This window comes from Symphalangus syndactylus, chromosome 10, assembly GCF_028878055.3.
Source record: "Symphalangus syndactylus isolate Jambi chromosome 10, NHGRI_mSymSyn1-v2.1_pri, whole genome shotgun sequence".
NCBI lineage: Eukaryota > Metazoa > Chordata > Mammalia > Primates > Hylobatidae > Symphalangus > Symphalangus syndactylus.
The window spans coordinates 116,636,104-116,657,343 of NC_072432.2; the positions used below are offsets into that span (position 1 = coordinate 116,636,104).

General features: G+C 40.6%; 1 pseudogene; it reads right to left on the reverse strand.

Moving 5' to 3' along the window:
* LOC129491666 (SIN3-HDAC complex-associated factor-like) overlaps positions 1-17,178 on the reverse strand; it is a 63,119-nt pseudogene extending 45,941 nt beyond the window's left edge.
* Between the last annotated feature and the right edge of the window lie 4,062 nt (positions 17,179-21,240).

Here is a 21,240-nt window from a genome sequence, read left to right on the forward strand (position 1 = left end):
GGTATTGATGACCTCACTTCATTAGGTTACCAAAGACAGGTTAACAAGGAAAGCAAGACCGTCCGGTGTCTCCTACCTTCTATCCTTCTATCTTTGTCAGGGACAATGATCTTCCTACATAAACTTTAAGAGGAATTAAAATTAAAGAAGAGGAGGAAATATAAGATACCTTCTCTCAATGACTGCAAGTCTTCTAGCCTAAAAGACGACATCGTGTGCCACGTAGAAAAACTTGTGGTTGAGAGTGTCCAGCTCTTGTTGCTGGTGATATTTGAAGGACCATAAACAATGACAGTTGTATCAGAAGTTCAGAGATAGAGAGCTGTGGTTCTAAATTTTGAAACAATGAAGAAGATATGTTGATCCCATTATAGACCAATGAACTTGACATTGATCTTAGAAAGGTTCTGAAGTATTAGGCTCTGAATAAATTATTAGAGGAATTATTCCTGAGAACCTAAAAAAGGAATTATCCATACTAGGCATCAGCTTATGACCAAAGACATGAGTCATATCAGGCAGAATACATGTGTAATGTCTGTCACATGGTAGAAACTCAGAAGATATTGATAAAATGGGTGAATAAATGAATAACCAAATTCCTTTCTTTTGATGGACTACAAAATTCATAGTTCAGGAAAGTGCAGCAGAGAGTATATCTGGCTTTCGGCAAAACACTGGATGATTCGGTAAACAATTGACCTCTCTGAAGAAGCTGTCATGGTCTGTTGGACCATAACAGAATGGTCTAATGGATCACCTGCAGTGGACCAACCATTCTGCCAGTTTCAGGAGATGCAAACAGGACTAGCACATGGCCCACACAATTTAGATTTAGACTTAGATCTAGAAACTGATAATATCAATATGATGTGTGGGTGATATGGTAGAAGAATGCAGATGCTGCACTGAGAACTCAGACAACAGGCAAAGAGACACCTGGATCAGCTTGAGGGGTTACAGGAACGCTTTGTAGAGGAGGTGACCCCTAAACTGAGACTTGAATGGTTATGACCATGTCTGTAGTATTCACTCTGCTACTTACTTCTTCCTGTGTGGGTTTCAATTTTGGTGCTTTACATTTTTAAGTTCTATATCATGCTGGGTAGGTTTTTCCTTCACGTCTGCTCCAACCACTTTATCTTGTGGAAATTCCTCACTGATTTGGCTATTAAAGTACCAATCAGCATGCAGTTTTCATTTTCATACTTTTCTGAATCTCCTTGGATATTTTAACAGGAAATTGAGAGAGACAGAATCAGAGGCTGCATCTAATTGCTAAGTGATTTTTACTATTATATTAAGACTATAGGGCCAGGCATAGCATCTCACACCTGTAATCTCAGTACGTTGGGAAGCTGAGATGGGGGAGTCACTTGACCTCAGAAGTTCAAGACCAACCTGGGTAGCATAGTGAGACTTGTCTCTCCAAAAAAAAAAAAAAAAAAAAAAAAAAAGTCATCAGGTGTGGTGGCACACAGCTGTGGTCCTAGCTACTTGGGAGGCTGAGGAAGGAGTATCACTTGAGCCCAGGAGTTTGAGGTTGTGGCGAGCTATGATGGTGCCACTGTACCCCAGCCTGGGCAACAGAGCAAGAGCCTGTCTCTGAAAAAGGAAAAAGAAAGATTACAATGTCTTACAGGACTGGATTCTCTGGATATTCTTTCATGGTTTGGATACTGTGTTGACATGAGAATCGTTAAAAACAAGAAAGAGAATCTTAAAAAAAGAAGCAAAAATGATCTCCAGCATTGTCACCACCAATGACCCCTTCTATTTTTTCCATTGCATAAATCAGGCTTTAAGAGATATCTTATAAGTAAATAATATTTAATGATTAATGATGAATAAGAATTAATTTGAGACATATGCCATTGCAAAGCAGAGTTTCTGGTTAGCATAAAATATCTGGTTGGAATTCATAAAATTTAGCTAAAAGCAAAAAGTCTTAGTAAGCATTTCTTGAGAACTGACTATCTGCCAGGTACTACCCTAAGTGCCTTCCCTGCATCAAATCAGGTGAGCCTCAGAAGCAACCTGTGCAGTTGGTACTGTTATCACCCCTATTTTACCAATGAGGAAACTGAGGTTTAGGGAGGTTGAGTCAACTGGACAAGGTTTCACAGCTGGTGAATTGTGATGCTGAATTGAAATTCAGACAGTCTGGCTGCAGACTCTAAACTCTTAACTTTGTAATGCACAATTGACCCTTGAATTAGACCTTGTGGTGGTTTGAGTGCGAACGAATAATTTCCGATACTTTCTGAAACAATTAAAATAGCACACAGACATCAATTACTATCTTTGGGGGCACCCAAGCAGAAGCCTCTGCTCTAAAACTAGAATACTGATTTGTGTCCTGAGCCCTGCATCGAACGAATGTTACATACTCCCCATCATTATTAGAGAGCCCAAAGATTGCTAAGACATTATCAGATACAACCGTGATATATTAATTGGCAATACATAGAGATGGGGCAGTGCTATCTAGCGGGCTTGTAACCCAACCAGAGTTTCATTTTTAAAACCTGGGCCTATTAAAAGAGAAACACCTCATCCAATAGACTATTATCCTGCAAATATGTATTTAGGTACATTTGAAATTTTCTATTTACCTAATCATCTCTAATGGCTACTTTGGATCTACGACAGCTGTATGTGTAAATACGGCTCTTAGATCTTTCTCAAGGTATGATACTGGTCCAATAGACCATAACAACTTCTTCAGGGAACAGGATTTCCTTGAAGCAGAATCTATGGAGTATCAAACAGGGCTCACAGTGCTTTAGGAGTTGCTTCTGAGGTTATTTCAGAATGCTCTCCTCAGAACTCTTTGTCAAAAATTATTAGGACATGGGTACGGACCACTAAGATCTGAATATCAATAAACGTGAAAGCCAAACATTGATTTAAAAAAAAAAGAACAGGGTCAGCATGATTCTTCATGGGCAATAAACAGATAATAGGCAAGGAGAAGTAATTAAAAAAGAGTTTGTGCAGCCAAACCAAATATATTAAGCAACAAAGCTATGATAATACCGGTTACTGTATAGTAGAAATAGCTGATTTAGACAGAGGGAACACAGATATTATTCCCATATATTCTAGCATATTGAGAAATGATTCACTTGACTGGTGAAGTTCATCCCTCACTGTGATATAACAGGACATGCATAATTGCCTCTCCCCAGCTGTGCCTATGGGACTATGGCATAGCTTACAAGACCCTGCTCAACTTTTATATTAGTTTCCTGCGGTTGCTGTAACAAAGTGTTACAAACTGCGTGGCTAAAAATGACAGAAATGTATTCTATTGCCATTCTGGAGGCCAGGAGTCTGAAATCAAGGTGTCCACAGGGCCATCCACACTCCCTCTAAAACCTGTATGAGAGTCTGGGCCTGGTGGCTCACGCCTACAATCCCAGCACTTTGGGAGGCTGAGGTGGGCGGATCACTTGAGGTCGGGAGTTTGAGAGCAGCCTGGCCAACATGGTAAAACCTCTACTAAAAATACAAAAATTAGCTGGGCGTGGTGGCATGCACCTGTAGCTAATCAGGAGGCTAAGGCAGGAGAATCGCTTGAACCTGGGAGGTGGAGGTTGCAGTGAGCCAAGATCATGCCACTGCCCTCCAGTCTGGGCAACAGAGTGAGACTCCATTTCAAAGCAAAAAACAAAAAACCAACAAACAAACCCTGTATTGGAGGATTCCCGCAGCCTTTTCCTAGCTTCTGGGGATTTGCTGGCCACTCATTACCTTTCTTGGTTTGCAGGTGCACAGTTTAAGTCTCTCATCCCTTTATCCTGTGTCATTCTCTGCATGTATGTCTTCGCTTGGCATTCTCTTCCTTATCTCTCTCTTTCCCCTTCTGGTAAGGACAGCAGCCACATTGGATTAAACACCTACCCAAATCCAGTAGGGTTTTATCTTAACTACATCTGCAGGACCCTATTTTCCAAATAAGGTTGCCTTCTGAGGTACTGGGGGTTGAGTCTCTAACATATCTTTTTGGGAGTCATATGCAGCCCGAAACAGCTCCTGTCCCTTTAATATCGCTCTTCACTCTGCATTTATGTGGTTGGCAGGTCTCTAGCCACCGACTTGCACCTGCATCACCATTCTGACCCTTACCATAGGCCGCCTGATACTATCATCTGTTCTGCACTGTGCCATCTGCTCTATGTCTTGCCTCCCTAATTGTACTGTAACTCTTTGGTAAAGAATTCTTACTCAAACTTATTTCTCACAAAGCACTTAAAACAGCGATTTGATATCAACAGCACATTCTACTCTTAGAGCAGCTTTATACTTTTAAAAAATTCTTTCACATACATTATCTGGCATGCTTCTTTCAACCTTCCCACGTGGTAGACTGGATTCATGGTGTTATCCTAATTTTATGTCAAAGGGAATTAAGATCTAGAGAGGCAAAGTGACATGCCAAAATACTGAGACAGGTGGCTTGGGCTAGTCTCAGCACCTTGTATTGAAAAACTTCTCCTTCTTATTCTCATTCTCTATAATTTGATTTGTAATGAACCAAGAGTCCTTCTGGGAAAGCAAAACAAAACAAAACAAAATAAAACTCCTTACTCTCAAGGCAAGGCGCCTGCAATGAGTGAGAGGAGGGAGGGGATAATGGATGAATCTAAAGTCTGTCTTTTCTGTGAGTGGAACTGGAAGAAAGTTGCGAAACCACACAGCCTTCCTGTTTCCTCAATCAGGCCTTGCTTTTTTCCTCCGGCATAACAATGAAAAACTTTCACTTTTTTCAAATTTCTGACCCCATGACCTATTCCCGCAGTCTGAGATGACTGTTTCTCCTCCTTTTTTTTTGTTTTTATAAAAAGTATCCAGTGGAAACTCCTTCCATATCCTTTCACCTACCTGAAAAAAGGCTAGAATTGGGGAGGAGAGGAGAAAGGGTGAGTGTGAGCGGGGACAGAAGTTAGTGGCATCTGACTAAGGGTCAGCTGACTAGAGCTGCGTTAGCTGGAAAGACTGTGCAGCCTCTTTGTGCACAAGCATGGGGGTTCCCTAGCCCCAGGGAGCCACGCGGGGATAGGAGGCAGCCTGCTTTGAGCAGGAAGGTGGCAGAGGAAGGAGCCCCTGTTTGAGAAGAAGCTCTCATGCCGTGAACACCTCTTTCCACTTCTTTCTCTCTTTACTGGGACTCATGAAGGAGAATTTGGAAAATCATAATTAGCTTGGAGAAGATAAAAGAGGTCCTCCTTGGTGGGAGGGTGAGGAGAGTGATGGAAAGGGAAAATGAGATAGGGACGGAGAGGAGGAGGAGGAGGAGGAGGAGGAGCAGACAGACAGAGAGAGAGAGAGAGAAAGCTGGCACACAGAATAAAAGACATAGATAGTCCTAAGGAGAAAAACTTAGCAGCTTTTCTCTGACCGTGATAAGCTGCTAGTTACAATGTGAGGTGATGCTTGCTACTCCAAATGGATGTATTGTAACCAGGCTTTTATACTGTGAATTCTCTCCTCCATGCTTTTGCTTCCAGACTTTCTCTGTATTCCTATAGGCTGATTACCATCTAGCAGGTTCTAGGAAGGTGGTTTCACAATTAAATTGAGAGAGGAGAAGGGGGGAGAGTAAGAGAGATCATATCAACAATCAGGGAACAACTTCGGTTGAAAGGCACTCCAAGTTTAGACATACAATCTGTTTGCATAAATGAGGAATGCGAAGAAAATGTGGGGACAGATTCTTCGAGAGTGTATGACAAGCTAAGCTGGTGGTTTGTACTCTTAGAAGAATGCTAAAACCCCAAATGAAAAGCCATGCAGAAGAAGAGCAAGGTTTGCATTCAAGATATTTCTATCTGCTCTACATCCCCACCCTCTCCTCATGCCTGTGTGCTCTCTGTGACACACACACACACACTTGCCCACACGCACACACATACACACACCAGTCTTCTCTAACACTCCTAGACCTGAAGTTTAGCCAGAATCTAAGGACTGGAGCTCTGAGCAGGGGCAGGGGTACCTCCACTGCCCCAGTTCAGCTATAATCCAACGATCCTCATTCGCAAGTGAACTTGGGGGTCTTGAAAATATATGTCACAAGTCTTGAGGGTTCCAGGAGCCTCAGGACTCTAAAAGCAATGAGGGATTCAGGCCACATGCCCATGTTCTATCATGATAAAATAGACCAAGGGTAATGAAAGGTTATTAGCGTGGAATAACAGTTGAAGCTTGGAACTCAGGAGGCCTGAGTGCAACCTGTACCTCTTCTCTAAACAAAGTGCTGTCTTCTGGATCTGTTTCCCCTTCTGCAAATAAATGTATTTTCCTGTGTTTTAGGCCAGTGTTTCTCAAATTGTAATCGGCATACAAGGTACCAGGGATATTGCTAATGGGAAGATTCTGATTCAGCAGTTCTGGGGTAGGCCTTGGGGGTCTACAATTAGAATAAGATCCCCAGCTGCCAGTAACCTACATAACACCTTTGCCTGAATTAGAAAAAGTGTCTCCCTCTGGGTAGATGCAGCCCTGTGGGTGCCTTTGTAAAAGGAATTCTTTTCCTGTGCAGTTTTACTAGTGATGTGCAGGATGTGTATTTCAGCCCCTGCATTTCTTAGGACAGTGCCTTTGAGCAGTGCACAAGTTGCCCATCTGCACATGACAGTCCTCACCACGTAGACAGATGTCTCCTGGACTACTGAGAAGACAGCCTTGCTTGTGATCCTTCTGAGATGTTCTGCTCCTCTCCTTCCTTCACAGCACAACTCAGCCAAGCCCATCAAGGCATTTATTCCAATTCTCATTCTTTTAGAAATACCTGTTTTGTTTTGCTTTGTTTTTCAGAGACTGCCAGAATGACATGTAGGAATGGACTTATTCCTTCCCTACTTAAAGAAGAGAGCTTGGCCCTTGGTTCCTCACTCTCCAACGTACCTCTACTCAGCCTAGAGCTCTCTCTAGGGGCTACATGGCTGATCCCCTCCACTGCTTTTGCTGGAGTTCTTGCCTCTGGGGTTTAATATCTCACATCATTTATTAATTCAGGATCTAAACAACTAAGCTCCTGTACCTGGTCTCAGTACGTGATTATTATGTGGTTTTCTCAGATCTTTTGTTTTTCATCAAATATTACCCCTCCTTTACAGGGGATCAGACATAAAGGCAAATAGCCAATTGCTTGAGATTTCACTAAGCTTGGTGTTTACCTTGGATGGCAGCATTCAACGAGGTGTCCAGCTCTGAAAGATTTTCTTAGCCACACCCCTGCGTGGGCTGCCTTGTTCTGTCCTGTCTATCACTGGGGAGAAATTTAAAAATGTGTGTTTGTCTCCCCAGTGTTGCTGAATTCTTTCCTGTATAGGAGCTTAAGGTCAAGGTTGGGAGAACAATGAACCCAGTTAGGAGAAGCACCCACAGCAAAACTTTGAGGTCAGCTGTCCTGAGTTTTCTTCGAAGGGTTTGGTGCTGCTTATTCCCATATCTCTTGAAAAGAAACTTCTGCCAAGGACAGAAAATTCTGATTTGCCTAAGTAGCAGATTGAGAGGAGCAACAAAGTGGCATAGGAAGATCACTGTGCTGAATCTGGAGAGTTAGGTTCTATTAACTCTGGCTACTTGCTTGAATTTTCTGTTATATCTATACAATGATGCAATAGAATTAATAACTTTAAAGGTCCCTTCCAGTTTTAAAGTTGTAATATTCTATGAAATTTCTTGGCTTCAACAATATATTTTCTGTTAAGCTAAGTTTATGGGGTTTAAAAAACCCTGCATTTTGAAACAATGGACTAATTTGTAATCTAATTTATTTAACCTTTGTAAAAGTTAGTTACAATGTATTTTAGTTCAGAAATAATGGATTTGGGGCTTTAAGAAGTTTTAATTTCATTGCTATTTAGCCCCCAAGTTTAGAAGTTGAATTCTTACCAATAATAAAAGACCACGGCGCTGGAGTATGGTATACGAACAGTTGTGTTTGACACAAAGTGATCAAGTTATTTTTAATTTAGTTTTCATATTGGAAACAAGTCAGTCATTTGAATAATATTCAAATGTGTATAAATCAAACTGATGTAAGTAAAGAAATGATCTCTCTCAAAATAAAGACCAAAACCAAATAGAAAAAAGATATTAACAGACTGGACTGCACACAGAAAGGAAAATACAAATGGTTCTTGAACACATGAATAGATGTTCAATTTCACTCATCATAAGATAGATGCAAAATAAAATTATCCCAGGCTACCACTTATCACCTATAAGGTTATCAAAGATCAGAAAGTTTGATAACACAGCCTAAATTATCTACCAATAAGAGTGTGTTTAAATAAATTATGATATATCAATACAATGAAATAATATTCAGATGTAAACAAAAAAGTGAAAAATAAAAAACACCCCCAAAATAAGAAAGCTTTTCTATGTACTGATAACAGGAAAGTTTCCAAAATGAGGTTGAAATATAGGACAAGAAAGCAATGGTGTGTACAGCATGTCATCGTTTGTTTGGTTTATATAAATAGTTGGGGTGGGTTTCTTCTTTAGTTACATACATCTGTTTTCTCTCTGGCTTCTTGCTGAGGGTGGTACATGTTATCAACCATGATGTACTTCACTGTGTAAATGAGATGCAGGCACAACGAGGAAGGCTGTTCTCTGGTGTGTTGGACATTTGTGTATTTCCTTCCTTGAAGGACATCCTCCTTTCTTTTTTCCTCCATGTCTGCTGCAGCAGGTGGTATAGACTAGAGTCCCTTTCAATGCTACTCTGATGCTCCATTAGTCTCTCCCACCCACTGCTTTTAGAGTGCAGTTACGTCTTGGGCATACAGCATGCCCAGAAGGATGGAAGTGGGGCTGGGAGTGGGAAGAGCTTAACTGGCACAGTTATTCCAGGAAGAGCTCCAGAGCTAGATTTTCCAATCAAAGGGGCATAGAGTTATTGCAAGAAAAATACATATCACTGATGGAAACACAGGGACATATATTAAAAGGAACCTGTGAGCCAAATTTCAGAACTTTCTGGATCAACTGAAATCAAGAAAATAGTTAATTCTCTTTCATTACATGCCCCCATAATCACCCCCAAAGGCTCACAATTTTTCTTCCTATTTGCCCCAAGCTTGGAGCTTCTCCAGTACTCTCTAGGAAGGGGTTGCATTTGCTTCTGGTATTTTGTTTTGTGACTTTCCTGCTTTGCTTTCTCTGACCATGCAATCTCATTTCAAAAATTTTCCAGCACCATCATTGTTCTGATCTTTCAAAAATATATTTTCTGACCTTTCAGTAGGGACTTGGGAGGGAGGAAGGTTATGACTAACAGAACTCTTTCTGGCATAATGGTGCATCTTGAGGGTTTGAAGTGTGGGGGCCAGAGGAACACAAGGTTGAGATATTACTTCCCCTGGCACCTTCTCTGCCAGGTTGCCCACACCTTTGTAAATAGCTCCTTGACTAAACTCTCACACTGCCCATTTTGAGAGTGCTTCTTGCAGGGCCCCTGACTGATACAGGTGCCATTTATAAGACAAAGAATAATTGACAGCTGCCAACATTTGTAAGATTTTTGGCTCATGTGGTTTTCTTAAAGCTCAGTTTATATACAGTATTACCCAGACTATAGAGAGTATGGAGAAAATATTTTACTTTTGTCTGGCTACTATGAGCTAGAGTTTAAGCAGTGTATTAGTCAGGGTTCTCCAGAGAAACAGAACAAATAGGATCTTTATAGACATGCAGATATTGGCCTGGTGTGGTGGCTTATGCCTGTAATCCCAGCACTTTGGAAGGCCGAGGCAGGTGGATCACTTGAGGTCAGGAGTTGGAGACCAGCCTGGTCAACATGGCAAAACCCCATCTCTACTAAAAATACAAAAATTAGCTGGGCATGGAGGCATGTGCCTGTAGTCTCAGCTACTCAGGAGGCTGAGGCAGGAGAATTGCTTGAACCCAGGAGGCAGAGGTTGCAGTGAGCCAAGATCGTGCCACTGCACTCCAGCCTGGGTGACAGAGCGAGACTCTGTCTCAAAAAAATATCTATCTATCTATCTATCTATCTATCTATCTATCTATCTATCATCTATCTATCTTTATTATGAAGGACTGGCTCAAGCAATTGTGGAGGCTGAGAAGTCTCTTGATATGCCGTCTGTCTACAAGCTGGCAGCCCAGGAAAACCAGTGGCATCATTCCAATTCAAGCTCAAAGGCGTCAGAGCCAGGGGAGCCAATAGGGTCAATTCCATTCTGAGTCTGAAGGTCCAAGTAACCAGCAGTGTTGATGTTGGTGGGCAGGAGAAGATGGATGTCCCAGCTCAAAAAGATACAGCAGATTCCTCCTGCCTCTGCCTTTTTGTTCAATCCTTGACACATTGGTAAGGGTGGATCTTCTTAACCCAGTCTATTGATTCAAATGCTAATCTCTTCTGTAAACACCTTCAGGGACACACCCAGAAATAATGTTTTACCAGCTATCTGGACATGCCATGGCCCAGTTGAGTTAATACATGAAATTCACCATCACAGGGAAATACAAAGTCATTCATTCACACATTCACTCTGCAAAGCCCTTACTTGGCTCCTGTCACATTGTAAACTCTGGTTAGACCACAAGGAATATATAAAAGAAGGAGTGTATGGGATCTCTGCCCACAATGTGTTTCAAGCTGTTGATGAAAGCAAGACACTCACAAAAGAAAGAAACACAAGGTAATATAGGAGATGTGATTATAAAACTGGTTTATTAAAATAAATTCTAGCACATAAAAGCTCGAAGAGTTGGCCGGGTGCAGTGGCTCACTCCGGTAATCCCAGCACTTTGGAAGGCCGAGGCAAGCCGATCACTAGGTCAGGAGATCGAGATCATCTTGGCTAACACAGTGAAACCTCGTCTCTACTAAAAATACAATAATAAGCTGGGCGTGGTGGCAGGCGCCTGTAGTCCCAGCTGCTGGGGAGGCTGAGGCAGGAGAATGGCGTGAACCTGGGAGGTGGAGGTTGCAGTGAGCCGAGATTGCACCACTGCACTCCAGCCTGGGTAACAGAGCAAGACTCTGTCTCAAAAAAAAAAAAAAAAAAAAAAAAGCTTGAAGAGTCATCAAGTATGGTTTTCACATTGGCAGATGAGGTCCCAGAGGTTAAGTGACTAGTTTGGGGTTGGAATCAGAGCTGATACCTTGAGCCCAAGTCTTCCATCGTGTTCTTTCAGAGTGCCGCCACCTCCCTACCCTACACTGACTACCTCCCCTTTAACAAATATTCCGTTGGTGTCATATTCCAGGAAGTTAATCGAAGGCAGGATTATGGCTAACTGAAACTTTTAACAATTACACAACAACTTGTACATATGTGAATTACGGTAGCTTATATGTAATATTAAAATATTGCAGCCACAGTTACTTTATAATCACAGGTGTGATGTCCAATGTAATTAGCGTGGATCAAGAACCAAAGAGAGGGAGAGGTTTGGTCTTCTGACAACCAGGGGAATCCCTCACCACAACTTGCATGGGGCAGCCCTTTTTCTGGCTCCTAAAGGGCCATGTTCAGCATTACTGGATCTTGGTGTGACCTCTCAGAAGTACAACCACTCTTGTGTGGATGCATCATCAAGGAGATCCTGTTCCCCATGGGAGCTTCAGAAATATACATGTCTTTTAGAGCAAGAGAGCAGAAGCAAGAAGGACCAACGCCCTCCTGAAGGTCCCAGTCACTGCTGACTTCCCAGCCTCCCTTGTGGTAGTATTTCTAATTAGAATCTGCAGCCCTTCTCTGATCTTCAGAGAACTCCTGTTATTTCTTGATAGAATTTCCAATGACTCTTGGCCTTTCAGACATTAACAACCCCAGACACTGACATCCAGGAAGAAAGTGGTGTTTGGAGATCCTATGTGGCTCCATCTGTGACTGCTACCAGGTGAGCTGATGATGCAGCTCTTAGAGGACACCCTCGGGACCTGTGTCCCTGCATACACGTGGGGACAACTTCTGCCATCCACTAACACTTCGACAGGACACGTCAGGGCTTCACTCATGGGATCTGATAGCAGATATTTATGTAGATAAAAATACAGTTGTATTTCTGCTCCCTAACTGAGGTGAGATAGACACAGACATAAAAATATTTATGTGTGACTATTTCTATTTTCCTGGATATGCAACACAATATTTTAAAATGTGATCATAACTTTGTAATCAAGGATATAATAAATAAGACAAAAGGAGTGAAAAACACAACTAAATATGGTTTATAATAGGAGTGTTGGAATTGTTTAACATTAAAAGATTCTCCAATGAAATTGACCATAGTAGCATATGGAACAAGACAAAAGAACATATGATTATTTTTATAGATTCTGATCAAACTTTGGTATAAAAGTTGACATCATACATGATGAAAGCAAACACAAAATCAAAATAGTTTTTTCCCAATTATGAATAAAAAGTAATTTGATAAAATATTTTAAACAAAATGTCAAAGCAAACATCATAATGAATGGCCAAACAGTAAAAATATTTCTGTATAATTGGAAACAAGTAAAGGATATCCCCAGTTGCTACTTTTATTAATCATTTTACTGAAGGTCCTACCAACTTAATGAGATGAAGAGTATAAATAAAGGGAATATAGACTGGAAAGGAAAAAATAAGATTGTCAATGCAGACAGTACGACTATACACAAAGCATTCCAGCGACTCCTACAAATTGTTAGAAAGAATAATAATTATTGGATGTTTTGTCAATTGCCCCCAAATACACAGCATTCTGTACACCAGCAACACAGAAGTAGCAAAATGCAATTTGAAAAAAGATACCATTTCGAAGCATAACAAAAAACAATAAGGTACCTGGGAATAAATTTAACAAAAGATGTTTAAAAATCTTACGAAGAAAAGGATAAAATGTTCTGGAAGGAAATAAGTAAAATGCAAGTAAATTAAGTAAAAATGACAATCCTCTCCTAAACAAATCCCCAAATGCAATGTAATTTCTTTTTTATTTTATTTTATGTTTTTATTTCCATAGGTATTTGAGACTAGGTGGCATTTGGCTACATAAGTTCTTTAGTGGTGATTTATGAGATTTTGGTCGACGCATCACCTGAGCAGTATACACTGAACCCAATTTGTAGTCTTTTATCCCTTACCTGCTTCACACCTTTTCTCCACCGAGTCCCCAAAGTCCATTGTATCATTCTTACGCCTTTGCATCCTCATAGCTTAGCTCCCACTTATGAGTGAGAACATACAATGTTTGGTTTTCCATTCCTGAGTTACTTCACTTGGAATAATAGTCTCCAATCTCATCCAGGTGTCTGTGAATACCATTAATTCATTCCTTTTATGGCTGAGTAGTATTCCATTGTATGTATATATACCACAGTTTCTTTATCTTCTCGTTGATTGATGGGCATTTGGGTTTGTTCCACATTTTTGCAATTGTGAATTGTGCTGCTATAAACATCGGTGTGCAATGAAATGTTTTTGTATAATGACTTCTCGTCCTCTGGGTAGATACCCAGGAGTGGGATTGCTGGATCAGATGGCAGTTCTACTTTTAGTTCTTTAATGAATCTTCACACTGTTTTCCATAGTGATTGCACTAGTTTACATTCCCACCAGCAGTGTAGAAGTGTTCCCTTTTCACCATATCCACACCAACATCTATTTTTTTTTATTATTGCCACTCTTGCAGGAGTAAGGTGGTATCCCATTGTGGTTTTGATTGGCAGCCAAATGCAATGTAATTGCAATCAAAGGTTTTGTTGAGGGTTGTATGGTATATTCCTAATAGATAAGGTAAAGTCCTAGCTCCCAGGATCTGTGAATGTGACCTTATTTGGACATAGAGTCTTCACAGATGTAATCAAGTTAAGATGAGGTCATAATAGATCTCACCCTAATCTTTATAGGAAGGCCACATGAAGACACAGAGACACACAGAGGGAAGAAGGCTGGGTGATATTGGCTGTGTGAGGATGGACACAGAGATTGGGATGATACAGCTACAAGCCAAAGAATGCCAACCTTTGCTAGAAACCACCAGAAGGTCAGGGAGAAGCATGGAGCAGATTGCCTGCTCCCGGTCCCCAGAAGGAACCAACCCTGCTGATATACCCTTTTGGACTTCTGGCCTCCAGAAGTGTGAAAGAACAAATTTCTGTATTTTTAAAAAAATTTCTAATAAGACTGGACTTATTCAATTCCCTAGTAAAAGTTTTGATTATAAGTAGCCAACAGTATAAAAAGTACAAAATAGGTCTGTAGATTTCTAATATATTAATACAAAGTGTATGACTACATATAGTACATCCTGCAAGCGAAGAGAGGTGGAAAGGGAAGAAGAAGACTGTGGTTGAGGTCTAGTAATAAACAAATAAATACAGGAGTAGAGATGATCCATAGTATAGTATATTCTACCACTAATACTGCAGCCAACATATACAAAAAAAAATTTCAAAATAACTCAGGAGGATGATAATGGCTGGACTTTTGTAATTCGCCTCAAAGACTGGGGGAGAGCTGACCCAGCTCACCGTATAGTCTGTGCATATGGTGGCTTGTAGCATGTAGGTTTTCTCCAAAAGAAGGAAATATAAAATGTTTAGATTAAGAACTATAAATCTACAGGGTGCCCATAAAAGGTGGCTCATTCCTTATTGTTATACTACCCGATTTTTAAAATGCAGTTTAAAAAATAAGCACTGAGTCTTGTTATTACAAGGCAGGCAGGTGCGTCTCCCTCATTATGAAAAGGCTGAACTGGTGATACTTTTTCCTGAACATTTAGAAAAGAGGCAGTAAGAGTGCTTTGGTTTGGGTTCGAGTGAGAGGCTTTTCATGAAGATTTTAGGACTGAAGGGCTCTAAGTTCAGGTTATCTCAATGTTCAGAAAGCCTAACCAACCCACTTAACATGAACACAAACCTCTTTTCTTTTAGTAAAATTTGCTTTTAATACAGAGTGAAAGAAAATAAAAACCTAATAGGCTGAAACAAGTCAAACACTTGCTCTACACAGATAAAAGCCTTCACAAAGGTCAACTGAAGTAATCCAGAGCTGAAACTGCATTGTGCAGATTTTCAATGAAGTCATCAAAGTCATGTAACACAAGCAAAAGTTGATTATTTACAAACTCAGCAAGCCCTCTAAGAAATGTGCCCCAGGTAGCATTAACCTTTGTTTTGTGCCATCCTGAAGACTTGCACATTGTATTTTTCGGATAGTTTAACATTTTTAATTGGGTGTGTTCTCTACCATGTGGTAATGCCTTGGCACTATTCCTGCAAGGTCTCACCTGTCTTGCTGTTTCCCCAAGAGAAGCTTTGATTCTGCTGTAGAAGTTTCACATACATTAAAATCTTTGTCAAATATTAATATGAAGGGAGGCAGCACAGGATGCAACATATACAGTCAAGTTACCTCTATATATATTGAGAAATTACTTTCTCCTCCAAGATATTTGCAACAGAAAGCTCAGGCTGTCCTGCTTAATAATCAGTAGTACAGGTTGAATCATCAGAACCTAGGCAAGACCTTAATATTTCAAAATTATTAACAGCTACCTCTAGGGGCAAGTCCATGTTACTGAGTTATGACAAATTTATTATCATAAGGGAAAACAAGTATAGCTAGCCATCTTAAAAAATGTCCCAACCACCGCTTCTCAATACAGAAAGACTAAAAACTACAGTTTATCATAAACAAATCCCGTCTTTGTCCCCTGAAACTCCCCTAGTTTCATTCATTAGAAGGGGATTTTTAAAAAAAGACTTAAAGAGTACTTTACAGCAGCATTCAGCTTTCCTATGAAATAGCATCTTAAATATTATGTGCAACTCTTTTTTTAGTGAGCTAGACACTGGCTTCAAAGTGTGGGACTGAGGGACAATCAACCCATTCACAACTATTCTAGAAATTGTCTTTTGGCAGAATAGCAGGTATCCAAGTTAAAAATAGGAGGGTCAGATTGTTGCTTTGTGGTCTTTTCAAAATTTAGTTTTTTTTATTCCCCTTTTACATGAAAACCTCAGTCTCCACTCCTGAGTGGGGATGGACAGAGGTTCTGGCCCCTGCTCCTCTGGCTTCTCAGCAGCCCCTTCCCTTCCCTTCCCTTCCCTTCCCTTCCCTTCCCTTCCCTTCCCTTCCCTTCCCTTCCCTTCCCTTCCCTTCCCTTCCCTTCCCTTCCCTCCCCTCCCCTCCCCTCCCCTCCCTTCCCTTCTTAGACAGGGTCTCACTCTGTCACCGAGGCTAGAGTGAGTGAGGTGGCGTGATCTCAGTTCACTGCAACCTCCGCCTCCTGGGTTCAATTGATTCTCCTGCCTCAGCCTCCTGAGTAGCTGGGATTACAGGTGCACCACTATGCCCAGCTGATTTTTGTATTTTTAGAAGAGACGGGGTTTCACCATGTTGGTCAGGCTGGTCTCGAACTCCTGACCTTAGATAATCTGCCCACCTTGGCCTCTCAAAGTGCTGGGATTACGGGCGTGAGACACAGTGCCTGGCCAAGCTGCTTTCTTATGACAGCAGCAAGGCTTGAAGAGATGTGTGTCGATGAGGACTTCCCCAAAACAGCCTTTATAGATGACCCCACAATGTCTCTTCTGTCTTTTCCAGTATGTGAGCTCTAAAAAGGACAAAATCTGGCATTCTGTTAGAACCAAAAACCATTTCTGTATCTGAGCTGTCATCTAACTGGTTACTGTTACAAGGAGATTGAGCTGGGGGCGCATTTGAGGTGGTATTGTGAGCATCAGAATTATGACGTTCAAATTCCTTCTGCAGTTTACTGATCTGGATGCTTTTTATCCTGTTCCCAGATAGAATTTTCACTTTCTTTGGTTTCAGTGTACTCTTTATACTGGGTCCAGGTCTTGTAACTACCACATGATTCCCGTTTTTTTTTTTTTTTTATGCTGCTGTCACCTTCTTCCGTCTTTTTACAAGCAGGACACAGGCATTGCAGATGTCTCCTGAGCAAGTCTCATGTAATCCAAAACGGCTCTGGAAGTCCTTTTCATAGCATTTACTGTCAGTGGATCGAGAACTGGAGGACTTATCTCTGCAGATACAGCAGCCCTCTATACTTTGGTACATCTTTGGCTTACGAAAATCAAATATCTTTTCTTCTGGGCAATAGTCTTCCAAAAGCAGCTGTTCCACGTGCAATAACATTCCCGAGGTGTGGAGTGCATGCCAGGCCAGCCCCGCCTCAAGCGCCCCCTCCTCCTCAACTGCCATGTCTAGCCAAATTTCTGTCGTTTTTAAGCCATCCAGTTTGTGATGCTTTGTTGCAGCCATTCTAGGAAACTAGTACGGGTTCCAAACTTGACAAGCTGATTATAAAATCCTACTGAAGAATAAAAGACTAAAAATAAACAAGGGAAGAAATGGAGAACTTGCTCTATCAAATATCAAGACTTGCTATAAAGCTGTGGTTATTGAAACAGTTTTGATATTGACACACGGTTTCTAGGACAAATGACCTAGGCACAGGCTTATGAGTAGGTGGACACTTGAAATATGACAGACAAGGCATCAAAATTAATGGCGAAGGATGAATTAGTCAATAATAGTGTTGAAACATTGGTTGTAAGTGGATCTATAAAATCAGATCCTTATATCCTACACAAAAGGAAACTCTAAATGGATTAAATACTTAAATGTGAAAAGCAAACTCTGAACCATGTAGGAGAAAATCTTTAACTTCAGATAGGCCAAAACAAAAAAGATCCGATTATAAGCAAAAAACAAAATGCCTTTAGTAAATTTTGTGCATGCAAAAAAGAAAAAAGATTTGACTATAATAACAAAAATAATAAATTAGGCTATATTAAAATTTAAATGTCTTCAACAAAGGACAGCGTAAATAAAGTGCAAAGAAAGAAAATCCACTGATCAGGAGAAGAAATTTGTAATCCATGTTATTAGGATCCACAGAGAATGACTAAAAATAGATGAGGCAAAGCAAAAAAATCTAATAGAAAAATAGACAAATGACATAAAGAGGCATGATATGAAGGGGAATCCCTAATGCTAATGGCTAATACATTTATAAAATTATTCTCAACCTCACAACAATCTGGAATAAGAAAATTAGAATAACAATGAGATCAATTTTATTCCTGTAAGATTGAGAAAATGAAAGTCTACACAAAGTGTTAGGGAAGATGTATGGAAAAAGGAACTTTCATTCTTTGCTGGTGGGTGGGTGCACTGAAAGAACCACTTTGGACAAGAATATGGCAACACCTAATACAGTTGAATAATGAGCACCCCCTTGGACTCAGCACTTTCATTTCTTGGTATCTGTCTTAAGAAACTCACAAACGGGAACATATGCAAGGATTGTCATCACTTTTGTAGGAGAATGAATATGCAACATATTGGATTCTACCGGGTAGTTAAAAATTACTGAAGTGGATCTCTTTATTTACAGATACATCTTAAAAACAATACTGAATGAGGAAAAAAGAAGTTGCAAAGGTAGATGAACAGTATGATTTCACTGGAAACTCACCTGGGGCTGGGTGGTCTAGGATGGCTCATTCCCAGATCTAGTGGTTGCTGCTGGCTGTTGGCTGGCTGATCTGCAGGGTCGCACTGGGCAACTCATCTCCGCTCCATTTGGTCTCTCATCCTCTAGATCAGGATGGAGTATCAGGGAAGCTTTCCAAGGTAGTGGGAGTACAGGCTATTGAGGCTTAGGCTTGAAAGTCACCTAGTGTCACCTTTGCCACATTCTCTTGGTCAAAGCAAGTCACAAGACTCTTCCAGATTCAAGAGATGGAGAAATAGCTGTCACTTCTTCATGGCATGAGCAATAAAACCACATTGCAAAGAGGCCTGCATAGAGGGATGAGAAAAAAAAAATTGTGGCCATTTTTTGCAATCTCCCTCAATGTACAAAAAGGAACTCCTAAACTTCCCCCTAAAAATGTGTTGTCCCTGTTCATCCCCATCTAAATTGATGGGATTTTGGGCTTTCTGGTTGCTCAAGTGAAAAACTTTGGATTTATTCTTAACTTTTCTCTTTCTCTCAAATCCCACACCCTACCCATTATGAGATAATATTCACACTATATCAGAAATATATCTAGTGTCCTACCACCTCTAACTACCCCCACTGCTATGGGTTTGATGGGAACCACCATAAACTCTCACTTGGATGATTGAAATAGCTCCCTAATTGCTTTTCTTACTTCCACCCTTGCAAAATCCCTTTGAGAAAAATATTCATTTGGGCATGGTGGCTCATGCCTGTAATCCCAGCTACTTGGGAGGTGAAGGTGGGAAGACTGCTTGAGTCAAAGAGTTCAAGACCAACCTGGGCAATACAGCAAGACCCCATCTCAAAAAAAAAAAGAAAAGAGAAGAAAAGAAAAAATTCAATTATGTTCCTTGCAATAGGTTGAAACATGTCCCTCTCTCCCAGATATCCACATCCTAATCCCTGGAACCTGTGAATAGGTTGCTTATGTGGCAAAAGGGACTTTGCAGATGGGGAGTGTATATAAGTAGACCCACAAGGGCCCATATAAGAGGCAAGCAGTAGACAGATGCTGAGAGAGAGGACAGCTTCATGACGAAAGCAGAGAGAGGCTTGAAGATACCACATAGCTGGGTTTAAAGATGGAGGAAGGGGACCCAGTGTGGTGGCTCATGCCTGTAATCCCAGCACTTTGGGAGGCCAAAGTGGGCCTGTCACCTGAGGTCAGGAGTTCAAGACCAGCCTGGCCAAAATGGTGAAACCCCATCTCTACTAAAAATACCAAAAATTAGCCTCGCATAGTGGTGAGCACCTGTAATCCCAGCTACTCAGGAGGCTGAGGCAGGAGAATCGTTTGAACCCAGGAGGCAGAGGTTGCAGTGAGCCACTCCAGCCTGGGCAACAAGAGCGCAACTCCGTCTCAAAAAAAAAAAAAAAAAAAAGGGGGGGGGAGGAAGGAACCCTGAGCCAAGGCATGAGGACTGACTTGAGAAGGTGGAAAAGGCAAGAAAGCAGATTCTTCCCTGCAGCCTCCAGAGAGACTGATTTTGAACATCGGACCTCTAGAACTATAAGATAATAAATCCAAATTTCTTAGAACCACTGTTTGTGGTAATTTGTTGCAGCAGCAATGGGAAATTTATATATCATTCTTTTGCTCAAAATCCATACATAATCTGTAGTCCCACTTCTCCTTGTTCTCCCCCTCCATCCAGTACCTCCCTGAGCACATGTTCTAGTCTTTCCCCTCTTTGCTCACTTGACCTCAACTACACAAGCCTCTTAGCTGTTCCTTATACTGCAAGACATCTTCCTGCCCTAGAGCCTTTGCTTGGCTCTAACTTTTTACCTAGGTTACTCATCTCCCAGATACTTTCCTGGTAAAACTGCCCATCCCACCCTACCATTCTCATTTATATGGCTCAACATTTTCTCTTTTTTTATAGCGCTTATCATATTCCAACATGTTATATGGCTTGCTTACTATTATGTTTATTGTTTATCATTTGTAATGATATGCCACTGCCCTCCAGCTGGCAGGTAAGCAGGGAAGGACTTCGTTGGTTTCATTCACTGGTGTATCCTAAGCCCCTAGAACAGTGCCGGAGCCATAGTAGTGACTCAATATATATTTGTTGAATGAATGCTTATTTTTTTTAATTGCTGTAACTGAACATAAAATAGATGAACAATAATATCTAGATATAAATATCAATACAATAAATACTGTATCCACTAACTACTTTACTAAAAAATAACATAACTGTCACCTTTGAAGACCCCTGTGTACCTCCCTCAATTATATCCTGTTTTCTTACCAGAGAGGAACCTTGCATTTTTATTTCATCATTTCTTTTCTTTTCTTCAGTTTTACCAAATATGTTAGCATTCCTAAACAATATAATATTCAGATTTATGCTTGTTTGTTGTATATGTGGTATATATGTGTATTTGTGTATATGTACATCATTACATGATACTATAGGCATTCTTTTTAGATTCGCTTTTCTTTTTTAACATTAATTTCTCTCTTTTATTATTATTTTTATTCTATTGTGGTAAGAACACTTAATGTGAGATGTGCCCTCTTAACGGATTTTTAAAGTATACAATACAGTTTGATTAACTATTGGTCCAATAGCATACAGTGGAGCTCAGAACGTATTTATCTTGCATAACTGAAACTTCATACCTATTGATTAGCAACTCCTTATTTCTTCATCCTTCCTATCCCCAGCAGCTATAATTCTATTCTTGACTTGCTTTTCTTGCTTA